At 43.1% G+C, this 15112-nt stretch overlaps 1 protein-coding gene across 3 annotated transcripts in view; it reads right to left on the reverse strand.

Annotated features, from left to right (window-relative positions):
* ESRRG (estrogen related receptor gamma) overlaps window positions 1-15112 on the reverse strand; it is a 464808-nt gene that overhangs the window by 231730 nt on the left and 217966 nt on the right. The gene's annotated exons all lie outside the window — the stretch shown is intronic.

Genomic DNA, 15112 nt, shown 5'->3' on the forward strand with positions numbered 1-15112 from the left:
CCCGAACTGTGGAGGGACACGCTCCCACTCTATTCCATTCCCCCCTGTCCCCCACGCTGACTTAGGAGCACAGCCAGGGCTGTGTCAACAGTCACACCCAGAGCTGTCCGCTGCCTTAAATTTGAGCAAGAGCCTCCTTCACTCACCTGGCACCTGTCACTGCAGACTCATTATCAGAAGAGCCACAGGCTGAGCCCAAAGTTTGAGTACATACTTAGGAGCCATATGGGGTATCTGGTCTCAGATCTGGGGAAACAATAAAACTGACCAAGCCAAGGAGTGTGTGGGAGGCTGTCACAAGTTGATCCCCGGAGAAGGAGATTCTGGGACACCGCGATACCAAAGCAATGCCAGCAGAACCTTCTAGAGTGGTTATTCAAGTGTTATTTGTATCGCTTATTATTATTAGGAACTTTAAACTATATACATATATTCCTTCTGCCAGCGTACTACATTTATCCAATTCACCTTCAAAAGACTTCTACTATCTTTACAAAGTACAATTAGTTACAGTCATACTTACTTTTGAACCATAATGGATTTAAAATTATCTTAACACATCTTCCTAACGAGCTATTCACAAATGCTAAGGTAATTAGAAGTACCTTTAAGGTCAGCAAAGGGGAGGTAAGGTTCATCTAGGCGGATGTTAGAAGAACATAATGCAAGGTTAGGATTCAGTGGTTTGAAAATGGCCTTGGCCTACTGGCTTGTCTCTCCTGAGACTCAGTATGTTCACCTGTATAAAGGGCCCAATAATCCATTGCTGGGTGATGTTAAAGATCAAATGAGCTGCCATATATCACGTGACTAGCAGCCAATGTATTATTTGCACTTCACACAAAACAACTTTAGTTTCTTTTGCTCCATCATCTTCTACATAAACTCACCGCGGAATTTTCTGAGAATGAGTCTCAAAATTGAAAAAGAAAAGCCTATGTTTCTATAGCTCAGATTTATAGCAATAAAAAAGTGCATGAAGAAGGCTAGTGCAAAGGAATTTTGACTCATGAACCACAGCCAGCGATTAAACCTTAATGCAACTTGACAGTTTTAATTTTTATATAAATACCACCAGGGCCTATCATTCACATTATGGATTTCAAGCTTAACCAATGTAATTTAAAAACAACAAAACGGCTTCTAAAGGTGTACTGTCAAAGCGCTGACATTTTCAAAATTGAAAATGCTCCGCGTCTAAGATTCGAAATGGAAAACTTAGTAATTCTTCTCTTTTCCTGACAGAAGTGATCAGGATGGACCCCAGGAATGCCTGGACATTTTTAAAGTTGAGTTATTGATAGGTGAGGACTATTTCTCATGGAATCACATATTTTTAGACACAGAATAAGAGCTAGTCATCGCTAAAGTTTGCTAACCACTTACTGAGGTAGTCACTGTACATAAATTACTTTTTTAATTGTCACAGAAATTCTCTGGGTTTGTCACCATCAACATTTCCATTTTACCAAAGAGAAAACTAGCGCAGAGAGAGATATAGAGGCTCTTTGATTCCTGGCTGCTCTCCTCTGACCTGTACTATTTCTATAACATAACAAGCCACATCATGGGAGTGCCGTTTACAGAAGTGGCAATAGGTCCACAGAAAAAGGATTTTGCAAGGTCCCTTGGCCAACTAGTGATGAGGTAATGACTGGACCCAATACCCAGACCTACGTTCTTTCTCTCATATCTCATGTCTTTTCTGGATTGTGGCTCCAGCACAAGAGATGAGAACAGATTCAGCAAAACAAAGCTTCACGTGTTCAGGACACAGAACTAAGTATAGTGACTATTGTGATTCATTGGTTTATCAACAACACATATGGGTCCCATGTTTTTTTCTATTTCAGAACTAAATTCAACAAGTGAATTTCAAAATAAATAATCATGTGATGCAGTCCAAAACTGCTAACCAAAGTTAAAATAATAAGCAATATTATTGTCTTATCCAATGTAAATACGAAATACGCCTTGTTTGTGGCAATAAGTCTATATAAAAGGACAGTAAGTTACTATCGTAAGTTCTCCACTATTTGCATACCGCAGTCATCCTTCCATTTAGCAAATATTTATTGAGCACCTACTATGTGGAAGTCACTGCTTAGCACTTGGTGATTAACCCCTGAACAGCAACAACAAAAAAGTCTCTTGCCTCAATCCTTACTGGAGAGTAAGAGCTCAGAGAAACCAAGGTAAATCTATTTAGTTGGTGTTGCTGTTTTTAAAGAGCAGTGATGGAAACAGTAGACAATAAATATTATATTTGCAAGCTTCTCTAAATAGCCTCCACTTTTTCTTATTTCTCAATGTCCAGCAATGGGTTTAACCATGTTATCATATGCAGAAGAGGTCCATTAACAAATCTGCTAATATTTATTGAATGTCTCCTGCATTTTGAATGCTAAACTAGACATTGTCACAGTTCAAAAGAGCTGATATTTTAATGGACTAATTAAAGCCAGCAAAAAGAAGTTGGCCAGCATGCACACTGGCCCGGCACACCAGTGCAGGACGCAACACCTCGGCAGGTGGGAATGCGCCCTCTTCACTTCTGCTCCTTGTGTGGCTGTCCCGGGAAGCCAGGCATTCAACCAGGTAAGAGAGAAGTTGTGGGGGAGTGGCTAGCCTAACTCCCGTCCTCGCTTCCAGACAATTCCAGAGACTCATTAATGGGCAAAGGAGGAGCCCGAAGAGCCGGACTCATATTTACGTCCTGCACAGCGGTATTCAGACACGCTGTGTGCTAATGCTGGCCCTTCTAAAGTGACAAGCCTCTGACTGAAAAGTCTGGAGGTCCGTAAGTCTCCTCTGGGGTCACCTGGCCTGGCTGTCACCTTGGCTGACAAACAGAACATTTTTAGAAAATAAACACTAATAAACTTTAAACAGCTAGGCCTCCCTTTCCAAAATAATTAATGCACCCTGTTTCTTCCAGCTTTAAGACAAAAAAGAAGTAGATTTCACATTTCTTCCTGCTGTTTGTAAGTCCTGTGTGAGTAACTGTTACAGACTGATCACAAAGGCCTCAGTTTTCATGCAAACAAAATAGCACTTCAGTGTAATAGGTCTGGTAGGTGCCTTTTAAATTCCTTTTCTTTTTGGTTCAAGAGACAGATTTGCACTTGTTACAAGATGACTGAGTAATTCGCACATGGAGTCGTCACATGTGAGTAATGGCAAGATTCCGTCCTTCTGGGGGTATTTCCTCTCTGTCTCTGCCCCTGAACATATTAATATCTAATTTCCATGTTGCTTATCAGAATGCAGACAAATATTTTCTGCTCTTGCATGGGGAAGACTGAAGACGTTTTATAAACTCTAGAGGTATTTGAGCCTCAAGCATGTCTAACTTACTGATTTGCGTGAATCAAAATGCATTTTTGAAAACTATCTTTAGCTTTTTTTTTTTAAGGTAACGCTTGGCAATAGAATTAGATTATTCTCATTAGAAAGAACCTCTAATGAACTAGCTCTTTATTTTAAAGAAAAGCCCTGCTTTCAATATTGCTACCCGCATTGTCAACAGTTCAGAGCAGGGCTAAGGCTCATCGTCGATGAAAGCCCAGATCTCGATTTTATTCCTTTTACCAAACCATGAGTCCTAGACAAAAACAGCTTTTCAGTAATCACTTCCTAACTTACAAATGAATAAAACAAGCATCCTGGAGAAAGTGACAGGAAAGGGAGGGTTGAAAGTAAAAAACAGCCCTTGTCTGTTGTAACAGGTACTCAGTCTTTTGAACCAATAAGAAATTTGGGAAAATATTTCTTCCTTCTTCGTTTCTTTTTTTAAAAAAATTCTACTCAGATGTCTTTTATATGTTATAAATAATCTCACGTATAGATATGGGAAAGTGGAACAAAGAAGACATGAACTCGAATCGTAGATTTCTCCTAAGAACCCACAGCCTGGACATACAGGGATGACGCTCTAACCAGCTGAGCTACCCAACCAAGACATCATTAATTTTCCGTTAAAATAAAATACAGTTTAGATTATTTTATTTCCTAGGAAATTGTATTTCCTGATCCTACCTTTAGTTTCTGTTGTCTATCGATAATGATATCTCCTTGTATTCAGCGACTAGTTGTTTATATATTCATAGTTTCCTGACCTCAACCTACATCCTCTTCAATTTCTCACACATTCCTAACGGTATTCAAATTTCAAAATTTTTGGTGACCCTTTCCAGTGTCCAGAAAACACTGTGGTGATATGCAGGGTGACAAAACTATCCAAGGGACCCTCCCAGGACTGTGCTCCCAAAGGACTCCTGCCTGAGCTTTGCTCTGACTCTCCTGATGTTTTCTAGTTTGCATTCAGTCCAAAACATTCCCTACTTTGGTGCATAAAATCTCTTGTACCCTCTCTCAAAAAATTAGATTACAAAAGAATATATTTCATTTTAAAATTCATAATCATATTATTCTTGCATTCTTCTGCAATACTGGATGATTCCATCACAATTTGGGGTAATCTACGTATTTTGCACCTTGCCTTCTGCTTTTGTTTCTTGATACAGTTCTTCCTGAGCTAATTACAACTTAATGAGATTAAGCAACACTATAAAAGCGGTGTTTGTCCGTGCATTACAGGAGCTAAAAGTTCCTGCCCCAGCCCCATACCCCTCTGAGACCTTCTCTTTCATACTTTACTTCTTATTTTTCTCGCTCTCCAACAGACAGTGTTTTCTCAACAATTTACTTCCTTGGCGCATTTTCCATTCTTCTCCTAACTGATTTAAAATATCCATGATATTACAGTTAATTGTAGTCAAGATTTGTCTTTTTTTTTTTTTTTGCTACGAATAACTTTTGCTTGAGATTAAAATTAGTTCCTTGCAGAGTCCTTTATTCTACCCCCCCTCAGCTCTCTAAGTTACATCTCATAACTTATAATTAAAGAGACCCTTGTATACCTTATTTCTATGAACACAGGAACACACACACTTCTAGAGTTTATGGTGAAAAAAAAATATATATATATATAAAAATAAAAATATAAAGCAGTAGATTCAAATTCTGAGGTTCAACAGAGAGGGGAGTTCCTATAACATTACAATCTAAAAACAAAGATGTTTTAATGAAGTTCTCTGTGGTTTCCTTTCCTTATCTTTGATATAGTTAAATTATAAAACAGATGATTATCCATGTTTCACTGAGATTACTCCATTTCTACAAGCTGATTATTTGGCCCCAATTTTCCTCTCTGCCTCTCTCCTCCCTGTCGCCCCTAACCCCCAACAAAAAGCTTACCAGCCGGTTAGTCAGTGTTATTAGTTCATGGAAATGCTAGTATTATTTAACAATAAAAATAAAAAATCGCACTCAGGCGAGTCCTGAATTATTCATGCCCTCTGATTTTACATAATTTGGCCATGCCTCTTTTTATTGCTATTTCCGTTTCTATCACTAAACAATTCTCCACTAGGTCCACCTCGGATTCCTGTGAACAAGGAGATAACAGTTGCAAAATGTTCCCTTGGAGACGATGTTCTGAGCCGATGTCCAAACATTTGCAGCCAAAGCCCGAACTACGAAAACAGCAAGGAGTACCCTCAGTGCCCGGAATGAAAAGTAGACTATTAACAAGACTTTTTTTTTTAATCAAATTCCTTTAGAATTTAAAAATCTGTAGTGACACAAAAGCTCGCAAAATTGAACCATCACAGCAATTGACTTTGAAGACTTCCATTGTCACTCTATATTTTCATTATATGAACACAGTTATGGCCCTTGATGTGGTTTTGACATTAAACGTTACTAATGGGCAATGTCAGGCTCTGTTCAGCAACAGGAAGAAAGGGAAGGATGCATCCGAGCAGGTGAGCACAGAACAGGTAGGGGACAGGAGGGGTCGGGATGCACTCTCAGCAAAATGACAAGGGCCGTGGGACGAGCCACTACGATGGCCGATAGCTTTGCACATGGGAACTCTGCTCACAATTGGAGGGGCAAACTAGTGTGGGTGGCGAGATCAAGAACAAGCCAGAGAAAGCAAAGGAGAAAGCCAGGAAGGGAACGCCAGACCCCTGGAAAATGGTTTTGAGAAATGCCTTCTCAGGCGAGAGAAGGGCCCTCTTTCTAAAGCCACTGTTTATTGTTTTGCTCACTTCCAAAACCAATTCTGAGCAAGTCCTTAGGGTCAGCGACGGTCAGTGTTCATGAAACCCCTGCGGAATTCTTCGGGGGTTGGGTGGTAAGTGTGGGAAAGCGAAACCCCCCCCCCCCCCCCCCAGACAGAAAGCACTGTCATGAACTGCCATGTTCTATTTAAAAACTGCTCGTCAGCCGCAGTTAAGGTGACATGGTCAGCATGGCAACAGATCATAACACTTCGCATGTTCTGCTCGTGCTCGCAGCTGGGACGGCACCTGGCACGCCCAGGCCGCCGTGGCAGGAGTTGAGGCGTGAGGCAAACCATGCAATGGAACAGCACGTGTCTGGTCTGCTAGTCCCGAAAGGTCAGCCAGCGGGGACGTGGACGGGCCTGCCGTGCCATTTCTTTGTGTCCATAAAAGAAAACTGCTGTGCAGAGCATTCTCAACGGGATACACGTGACCTGGCAGGACCAAGGGGATGCCCTCTGCTCCCTGGTCTAATTGTTGCAGTTCACGCAGAGACTCGGGGGCTGCAAAGATGACGTTCTCCACCAGACTCGCCCCCTCGTTGGCTCAAAGACAAGGGACAAAAGGGTGACGATAAACAGCACAAATTAGAACCAGACTTGGGGACCATGGGCTCCGTATTCCTGGGCTGCGGCAGACCAAGCTGCTGGTCCATCCAACTGCACCCCTTTCCTGGTTCCTGGACCCAAAGGGAGACCGCATTTCCCAGTCTAGAGGCCAGCAGGGCACATGGCCAACGTCTTGCCCATGAACTATGGGCAAAAGGGCCCTTCACCTCACTCCAGACAAAGCACCCAGACCTAGAATTGAGCCTTGTCCCCTTTCTGGGGCTGGGATGCCCAAGATCACTGTGACCTTGGGGGTCATGTTTTGAATGTGGCAAAGGTACTGGCAGCCTGAGTCTCCTAAACACTAGCGAGGGGCAGAACCACTGTCAACCCAGTGCATGTGCTATACAGAGGTGTCCAGCCTGTGGCCCACAGGCCACATGCAGCCCAGGATGGCTACGAATGCGGCCCAACACAAAATTGTAAATTTACTTAAAACACTATCAGATTTTCTGTGTGTGATTACATGTTGCAATATATTTAATGTGTGGCTCAAGATAATTCATCTTCTTCCAGTGTGGCCCAGAGATGCCAAAAGTTTGGACACTCAGGTAGCACATGAGAGAGAAATAGACATTTATACTCTTCTGCACTGTTTTGGAGAATGTCTGTTACAAAAGACTTTACCCCCAACACATTCAGACCCTGCATGTAGCCCCAGAGAGTACAATGTCTTCAGAAAATCACTCAACCCCGGGGAACTGGTTCTCTGTCTTTAAAGTCGACACCAGCCCATTTGTTATTTTTTTACCTAATGGAACATAGACAGAAGCCCTGAAAAGCGCTGTTACACAGACAGAAAATATAAACCATTGTAGAAATTCAAAGGAAAGGGCAATTATTTGTAGTTGGAGTGATCAAGAAGATTATAGAGAAGAATTTGAGATGAATCTTAGTAATGTTTGGATAGGGTTTTAAGTCACAAAAAGTATGTATAAGGAAGGATAAAAAGTATGTGTAAAATTTAAAGTTGATAGTGCAGTGTTCAGTGGATAGCGGAAGCCGGTTTAGCAGAGGTAGAGGAATCTAGTAAAAGGGAATAGGGATATTAGGCCGGGAGATAAGATGGAAGGCCAGATCAGAAGGGGTGAGAAAGGCCTGAAGATGGGAATAATGAATTCTGATTGGCCTTAGTTAGTGGCGGTAATTTCAGCCCCTTTACTCATGCTTAGTTGAGGAGAGTTATTTGCCTGAGACACTGTTCAGTAGAGATGCCCTGCTTGGGTCTGGGATATGCATCATGTGACCCTAAGAGAAAGGTCAAAAGAATCAGAGTGGTGCCAAGCCAGACCCTCAACCCTGTGGGACAGTTGAACCATCCTGGAGTACTTATCTCTACGCTTTCTGTGATCTGGGGTAATTACAAGCTTATTTCATGACCAGCACTAATTGGCATTTCTGTTACTTGCAGCTGAAAGCATTCTTAAACAGTCAGCAGCATCAACAGTTAACTGCATCACAGAGAAAGGTATGTCTGGGTCAGGCTTTGACCTCTGAAGAGATGACTTGCAAAGCCATCACTTTTATTTTCCAGACACGTGCCTTTCATGATCAATACACTGAAGCCATAGATCCTTGCAAAAAGCATTCTTCGAAGTATTTATAAATGCAATCCAGATGTTCCCTTTATAAGAACCTTTCTGGTAGTGGTCATTCATACTTATTTTATAAGCATAGCATTTTTATCAAATAACAAAGTTGCATGGAAATTACATAGACATTTAAAAGGAAGCCAGCCAGAAGGAGTTATTTGGTAAAATATTAAAGTAAGGAAAACCCTGATAAATCAACTACACCTTCTCCACAGTTTTAGAGAGAAGTCAGAGGTGCTGTACACATGCCATGTCAAAGCCATGGCTGGGAACTCAGCCTCTCCTTTTCTCTCTCACACACATACAAAATCACAGTTAGTCCTTGCGATCAACTCAATTTTCTTTTGTCCCCAGTATAAGAAATACTGGAAAGATTTATTTTAAAGCCCAAGAGAGAAGGTCAAGATTTCCTGGCTTCACCACTAATTGGTGCACCTTACCAATAGCATATGTATCTAAATATCAAATTTAAAATGCAATAGTTTAATAACGTTTTGACCAAAAGAACCTATCTAAGCATATACACAAGGAAGCATGTTGTCAGTATGATTCATGATCTCTGTGACACCCATGCGTGATTTGCTGAATACCTCACTTTATGTTGTGTCCTGCATTTGGCCTATTTCCCTGGATCTAGTCCTTAGTTAAGCAAGGGCTGGAAGTCAGTCTGAACATAAGTACAGTGCGAGTAAGTAATACCAATGTAATTTCTTCTTCCTCACCCTCTCTGTAGCCATTATTGTCTATAAACTTGCTTGGTTAAAGCAGGGGAAAAGCTGCTTTCTATATTCATGGACCTCAATCACTGCTTCCAAACAAGCGCTCAAGACAAAGGGGGAGGGAAAAAGTCAATCTGCTTAGGTATTCGTTCCATGTGTCAAGCGAAGGTGGGTGGAGGCAATAGGAAAAATGCGCAGAGTAATCTGCTGCATTTTATCAGATGGAATAAGTGCTGTTTAAAAAACTCTCCCTAAAATAACTCCGTCTTTAGGAAGAGAACCATGCAGTAGAATATGACGCTTCAGTCCGTATCAGGAATAAACGTGTAAACGCACTGACAAAAGTTATGCTTCGATTATCTTACAGGAAGCCCGCCCAGGTTTCTTAAATACAGCGGTTTTGACGCCATATGCCATTCAGGAGCTGCAGCGAGTGCTCATTCAAAAGCAGCCTTTCCTGCTGTTCCCACTTCAATTGTCACAGCGCACCTGATCCCTTAGTGAGAAGGAATCACTCCGAGGCCACTGCTGATGGGAATGTGATCAGTGACCTTAAATTCCTTCCTTTGCAAAATCAGAACCGGGTCAAACCACTAGAATTCAGAATTTCTATATAAAAAAAATTCCCAGGCAGATATCCGAAGCCGCTGTCCCTTGTGACTGGCCCAGACTATCCTCTGTGCCCACCAGCTCCCCGCTAAACTCACTGCCCTTTCCTTCCCACAGCGCTGGCGAACATCTGCATAGTTTTGATTACTCTTCTTCATTGCTGATCTTAGAAACCGAGCAGGTTGGTATTTGGGTGGAAGACCCAGAGCCACAACTAGCCAACTAAGCTGCTCCCAGGTTCCTGACTCTTATGGGACATAAAAAGAAAAAAAAAAAATCACTGGTTTAAGCCATTAAGTTTTCAGGTAATTTGTTAGGCAGCATAGTACACACTAACAGGTACTATCAGGTTTTGGCTTTGTGTTTTGTTGTCCAATCTTTAAGTGACTCCAGGCTGGAAGCCACGGCTTATTCATTTTTAGGTTTAGCGGAGGGCCTAAGGACACAGCAAATCCAATAACCATTTTCTGAATGAATGACCCTATCCTTCCTGTGTTTATCATTAAAGTAAATTCAATGACAATTACACTTACAGACTTCTGGCTTAACTAAGGATTTTTTTTTTCTTTCCCATAGTGTGGTTTAAACCCAGAGAATATATAAGAGAAAAAAAAATTCTGAAATGAGATCACCTCTCAAAGCTCCAATTTTTTTAATGCTCCCACCATTAAGAGTTCAATATAAATTTACAATGAGGCTTAGTGAGCAATTTAGGAAGCCTTGGCCTCCTGCCTTATAAGCATTCACGATCACAAATTAAAACTTGGCCTCACCAGCTAAGATATGACAGCGTGATGGGAAAGACTAAAGGCTGACGTAAGTGTAAAAGGAATAAACTCCTATAGGTCTTGCGTTTCAGGGGACAGTAGAGTTAGACTCAATAAGACCGAGGGGAAACGTTCCGAAAGGTTACTTATTCCTTGGTCACTTGTTAGCTTGGAGGAAAAGGAGGATCGTGCACCTTCTCATCCTCTGTGGATGGAATTCTATTCTGGGGATGAGGATTCACTGTGTACCCATCACTCCAGATCCACCGACCCCCATATTCCAACATGTTCCTATTGAGAAAACACCACTTACAGAAAGGGGTAAAATAGTCCCATTACCATGTTGAGAAATAAAAATGCAAACCCTTTGGAAGCCTCTTAGGAGGTGGGCTTGTCTGAGCTGACGTGTAGTCACAGGGCCGTGATTACCATTATTTTCCACTGACTAAGCTATTCTAGACAGTGGTGGCCCTGGGAGAGAGGTGGCATGAAGAGGGTTCAGTGAGTAGTAGAAAGAAGAAAAGCAAAGGTTTTACTCAGCAGAGTTGATGTTTTACCAAAGGAAAGTTCAAGTTCTCTGAATGAGAAGGACAGCGTTTCAGCGGGAGGCGGTGGACCTGGGTAACCTCCAGCCTTCTCCTTCTCCAGGACAGAAAGGACTCAGGACAGCTGCCTTCCTTCCCTCACCCCCAACGTGCTGACAAACAAATACTGCGCAAGAAGCCAAGAGTCAGAATCATGTTTTTTTGGCCATTTAAGAGAAATCACTAAAATATTAAAACAGGAAAGGACCGAGTGGTGCAGTACAGGGAAGGGACTCAGGTTCAGTCATTTCCATCCCAGAAAACAAGGCTTTGATTCTTGCACCACCTGACAAAGACGCTTACTCTCAAAAATGTGAGGACCGCCCCAAAGGCATGCGCTCTGAGTGCCCTTTCACCAACAGACTCAGAGAATGAAGACAGCTCTGTGCCTTAATTATATCTGCTTTATCATGAAAATGAACACATAATCACACTGTGTAATGCATTAAATTTGAACATACATTTTAAAAAACACAAACACATATATAAGAAAACAGAAGTGATTTTAAAAGTCAGATCCCGGAATTCTGATTTAAGAGAGTGAAGACCTTCGTGTCTCCTTCATCTCAGAAAGCCAGGAAAACAGCAAGAAGGAGAGGAAGAACTACTTTCTCTATCTTTGATAAAAATAGGAGACATGCTTTTCCTTGAACCCTGGTGCATGAAGTTGAACAGCGGAGTGCAGAGCAGTAACCACTGAAGAGGGTCAACAGGAAGCAAACAGAAAGCGAGGGCAAACTGGGACACACCTCAGACACGGGACTCTCCATGGTGAAAGCCCACAAACCAGGGCACTGGGCAGGGCGCGGCGCGGTGACTAGTGCAGGGGAGCGGGCCGAAAGCCTCCAGGGGGCACGCCATGCTCCCCCTGCCCCCATGAAGCAGCGCGGCTCTGGGGAACTTGAGCTAGAGAAACGCTGACCTTGGGCTGCCCGGGGCAGTGCACTGAAGGGAAGCAGAGGGTGGCCCGGACACCTGCTGAAAAGAGGGCATCGCAGGAGAGCAGCGCACCCTCACCCCTTTCCCCGCGGGGCTCTCAGGGCACCGCCAGGCACTCATGTGTCTCCAAGGCAGGACGCTAAAGAACTCTGGGAGACATAGAAGGTTCTAGAGAAAAGACCTACAGACGCTCATATTTGGGGATTTCCTCAACAACAACAACAACAACAAACTGTCTCTCAACCCCCCTAGAGTAATGCCAACTTGTCCGCAGCCCCCAACAGCACAGCTAACAATCACCTTGCGGTGTCTCACTCTTAACTAGGAATGGAACAAGCATTTGAGCGGCTTCTTTTCCTACGCCATGCTATTGTCTCTTCCAGCTCCAATCCAATCTCCTCCCTGTCTTTGCCCAGTGGAACCTCCTCTTCCTCAGCTCCTGGCTGCTCATGAACCCCGAGGTCTGATTTCACCCCCAGCCCTCCCGCCCCCCTGGCTTCCTGATGCTCAAAGCTAGTGCCTTCTTGGTTGATGCCCTTGCTGTTTTGAAACTACTCTTTTCCAATTTCCCAGCCTCAAAACCTCAGCATCCCCCCTTTTTTTAAATAAACTTTTTTTATTTTAGAATATTTTAAATTTGCACATAAGTTGTGGAGGTAGTACAAGAAAGTTCCTACCTATATATCCCAACCCAATTTCTCCTATTGTTGTCATTTTACGTTAGTAGGGTCCATTTGACACAAGTAATGAATCAATATTGATACATTATTGTTGATTAAACTCTAAGTTAGTCCGATTTCCTCAGTTTTGACCGACGCTTCTCCTGCTCCAGGACCTCATCTAGGACATATCGCATTTCGCTACCCTGGCTCCTTAGGCTCCTCTTGACTGTAAGAGTTCCTCTCACTCTCTTTGCTTCTGATGACCTTGGGGAAGACTTGTCTAGTGCTTCATGGAATTCCTTGATGAGATTTGCTTCTGTTTTTCTCACCATTAGACTGGGGTCCTCAGATGTACCGCCTTTTTCATCATATCAAAGGTACATATACTATCAACGTGACTTATCACTGTTGATGGGGACCTTGGTCACCCGGCTGAGATCATGTTCAAGTTTCCCCACTGCAGGGTCTCAATTTCCCACCCTTCTTGATACTATACTTTAGAGAAGAAAGCCACTATGTAGAGCCCACACTTAAGAAGTGGGAAACTGTGTCCCTCCTCCTTCAGGAAAGACAAAGGTTATTTGGGGGAGTCTTCTTAGCATCACTTTCGACTCCTTTTATGCCCTTGCCCCATCCCCTTCAGCTTCCCCATAGGTAAGTAGCACAGCGGGACCCAAGTCCATACGATAACCCCAAGCCCTGACTCTTGATTGAAACGAGAGAGATAGCATCGTTTTTGGTAAATAATTCTGATAAATATAAAACGGATGTTTCATTTCTGAACATTTCTCATTCAGGACCAGCAGAGTTTGGAGTAGCATTTCTACCCTTTATACAGAGACTCTGTCTTGCTTCTCTGCCCTGTTGAGACAGTGTTTCAGGAAACGATCCACCGCAGCAGGCGTTAACTATGCAACACCACCACCAACGCCTGCAGAACCATAGCTTAACAGCCGACTTGCTTCCTCAGGACAGAAGGGAGCCATTGTCATCACTGAGTCAGCCATGACTTAAAGGCATTAACAGTGAGCCTGGCATTAGGCTAGGGGTGGTCGGCAGCACAGAGAAGATGGGCCCCGGGCTCCCAGAAGCTTGCAACTGGCATGGGGGGCTAGGGTGGGGCAGACCCTAGAACAGAGTATAAGACTGTAGGCATGACGAGTGGTTTCTCCATTCAGACGGTAGGCAGACAGGACAGGATTCAAAGGAGAAGGAATGCGTGGCATGGTATGACAAGGAGAGCCAAGGACATTGGGAGACATTACCATAGAGTTCTGACATCAACAAAAAGCTTGGAAAATCTCAACCAAGAGGACAAGTAGTGGCTTCTCCCCGGCCCTGACATGGAATACATCCTCAGTGCGAACACAATCTAGAAAAAGCAAACCCGAAACATGCCAGGCCCTTCTACTGACTTGGGCAAATTTACCGATAACGATAACTGCAAATGCTTCATTTGTCAGCAATTTGCATTTTCACTTAGGGAGTCCAAAAACCATGGCATGTCCCTGAGGGAGGGGTGCCCTCCCACACCCACAGTCACCTGTACATTAAAATACCCTGCCGTATGGAGGGCAAAGAAGGAGGAATCTCAGCATCTTTCAAAGAAAATTACAATAAACCCAGAAAGGAAACAGACGTTGTTGAGGGGAAAAAAAAATCAGTTGTAAATGAGCTATCATGGCAGGTAAATTGGAACTAATAAAACCGATGATTTTCCTGAAAACTTAACACCTCTCAGCACAGCTGTCTTCCCAGCGAGGAAAGCGTTGCCGTCCTGTCACCGACGCCCCAAACACGTCAATGATACGAAGCCTAAAAACAACGCAGAACAGCAGAGGGACGGCGCCACCCAGCAGCCGAGGCCCACAGGCCTTCTCGACTGCCCTTTCCCGTGCATCTGGACACAGCAAAGCATTTGCAAAAGCAGGAGGAACTCAGGCAAGAGAGAAAAGCAGGCGACCAGCGCAGGTAACTCTGAGAGGTGAGCACAAGTATTTCAGCCCGTCCTTTCGAAATTGCAGCTGATAAATGGGGGTCTACACAGGGAGACTGTTTAAAGTCAGGAATGTGTCCCTTTAATTAGGGTAAGTCATTATGTACTATATTGTATTTTAATAAGGAAGAAACATCATTTTCTCAAATTGAAATACGAAAGTAGGCGTCTTTAATTACTTTTGGGCCAGAGGCTCCTCCGAGGACCTGATGAAAGCCGGGGATGTCCTCCTCAGAAAACTGCATGTGCTCACAAAACTTAGCATTTGACTGCAAGAGAAAGACCGACTGACATCTCCATCCACCAACAGAACCACTGCTGTCTGGGTTCCTCATTGTCTGGTGGGCACACGTGTTAAAAGGTTCACAAATCCCTAAACTTATAAAGGCCCATGCAAAAGAAACATGATTACAATCTTATAGCAAGAGTTGTAATATATTACAAAGAGAATAGGAATTATAATAAGTATTTCATTGCACTTAGTGATTTGCATACAATGGAATCC

This window comes from Pteronotus mesoamericanus, unplaced genomic scaffold, assembly GCF_021234165.1.
Source record: "Pteronotus mesoamericanus isolate MK-2021 breed Mesoamerican mustached bat unplaced genomic scaffold, CSHL_Meso_final contig_347, whole genome shotgun sequence".
Taxonomy (NCBI): domain Eukaryota; kingdom Metazoa; phylum Chordata; class Mammalia; order Chiroptera; family Mormoopidae; genus Pteronotus; species Pteronotus mesoamericanus.